The sequence below is a fragment of the Etheostoma spectabile genome, chromosome 4 (assembly GCF_008692095.1).
Source record: "Etheostoma spectabile isolate EspeVRDwgs_2016 chromosome 4, UIUC_Espe_1.0, whole genome shotgun sequence".
Taxonomy (NCBI): Eukaryota; Metazoa; Chordata; class Actinopteri; order Perciformes; family Percidae; genus Etheostoma; species Etheostoma spectabile.
In genome coordinates this window covers 29,441,253-29,443,645 of record NC_045736.1, presented here as the reverse complement: position 1 = coordinate 29,443,645, position 2,393 = coordinate 29,441,253, and positions in this window count along the sequence as shown.

Here is a 2,393-nt window from a genome sequence, read left to right as displayed (position 1 = left end):
GTGTGTGTGTGTGTGTGTGTGTGTGTGTGTGTGTGTGTGCGTGTGCAGCTGTGAGTCAGGATACTTTACCTGCCAAATGCAACAGGAACGTAGCCAAAGAGAGTTTTTTCGCTGTAAAAACAGACTTTCGCATAACACAGAGGCAGTACACTGTGCCTTGTAGCAGCTGACAATACATCAGTAAGTTCCCCTCATAAATTAACAAGTGCCAGCAGATGTGGTAATGTGCTGGATGCTGGGTGTGAGTTTAATTTATTTCATGAATAGGTTCAAATATAGCAACATTTCTAGCTGATTTAAATGGACACTTCCTTATGTTTTGACAAATTATTATACACAGCACGTTATATTTATATCTGTAATCCAACCAATAATTTTAACTCGAATGAATGTCTAGATTCCTGCTTCCACCTATCAAAAGCTTCAGGTTATAAATGTTGGATTACAGTTAGCGCCATAGCTGTGACACAACTACACAGATAAGGAAATACATTAACATAATGCTGTATAAATCGCCTATTTAACTCTGATTAAAAAGAGATCAAGCAATCTGTTATGTTTGTTGACCTCTATTGGTATGAAATATCAACTGCAACATTAAACAACCGTTCCTTACAAGTTCTTAATGCTAAGTTTTTTTACAGTCTATTGTGCTGCCCCAGGTGGTCTGGATTCAGACTTAACACTGTGAGCAACCGGATGCCAGAAGACAGCTAAAAACAAGTAAAGTATGTTTTTTAATTTTTTTTAAAATCCACGTACACTTAGCGTTAACTTAAACCATTAAGTCTCATTCAAACCGCTCCAAATCATACCATTGACTGATGATTGGCACACAAGAGACAAAGTCACATGTATAAGTCTCAGGTCTTAGGTCCAGTCACTGTCTCCAGTGGCCGAAAAATAATGCAACTTCAAAGCAAATGGACTGGGCTATAACCTGCAATAAGAAAAACACATGTAATGGTCAACAGTCTAATTAAAACTTTTGGTTCTTCCTAGGTTTAAATATTGCAGCGTCACTGTAACTTCAAGAACACACAACAGCCAATGCAGCCACAGCAATATACAGTATGTTGTCTTTTCACTCCTAATAACTATTCCTTTTTTCCAATGACACTTACCATTTATAGAACCTTTGAGCCGTCTCTTCCTGCCTTATGTCTCAATACACCATGAAATTGCTGTTTCCTTGTGACTTTCAAACCCTGACTGTGTATTAAAATACTTATCAGATACAAATACTTTCCCTGGTCCAAATCAAGCCCCTGGTTTTTACTAAGGGTTCAAAATTTTAAATGGAGACTCCTCTCAGAGGAAGCTTCAGCTTTGACTGGTTGGATGGACTGCCATAAAGACAGAGGGTCAAACAGTGGAACTAGACATGGAGTCTGTACAGTGTTGTCTCTAAATTTAGCCTACTTCACAGTGAAAAATGTGCTCACAAAACAAAGGCAGTTATCACATTTGAGAACTGGAAGGGTACTCGGAGAGCACAGACCTCTGCCAAGGCATGCCCTCACTCGCAGTGTTAACGTCCCAACTGGGTGGGTGTTCGTGTGAAGGTTCACAAAGATCAGGCCAGTTGTTTTTCCGTAATCCTGCTGACAGACAAACAGACCAAACAAGCCGAAAACATGACCTACCTTGGCGGATGTAAAGATCAATGCAATCATACTGATGGAGTCTTGTTATTGAAGACAGAAAAGAAGAAAAAGTGAAGACAGGTGACCTTTACTGATTTGGCTCAAAACTGTGGAAAAAGCGTATGTTTCAGGCTGCAAGGAGCCAACTGAAACTGCAAAAGCTCAGAGAGCTGCTGCACTATGGTTACATCTGCAGGCTAATTGGAAAAGTCTAAGTAAAGAAGCACACTGGAACACCTATTTCATTGTTTCTGCAATTATTTTGCTAAGTGGAGGCGTGGTAAGTTTAAAGGGTTTCATTTTCCACTGGTCAACTCGCCAGCCATGTGGGGGATTTTATTTATGTCCTTTCACAGCCAAAACTACATCCCAACCCCCACACACAATCACTCACACAGACAGCCTACATTATGTCAGAGTAAAGGTGATAAGAGACATAACACACACCTAGTAGTTTCTGCATGTTGTCTCGAGCACTGAAAAATGGAGGGAAGAGCACTTTTCCATCCACACACACAGGAAGCCACAGGATTACCACAATTAGATCAACATGGCTACTAATGTGTGCCTCCAGAGGTTCAGATACTCGGATCATGACTTAATGCAACTATGCTGGCTAAAGGGGGTAAAGGATCAATGTTGGTGGATAATAAAACTTGTGTTTACATTAAGTGTAATTAAGAATTTTTTAAAAGTTCCATATGGAGCTTTTTTTTGTCATTGTTTAGCTTTTATAGATAGATAGAT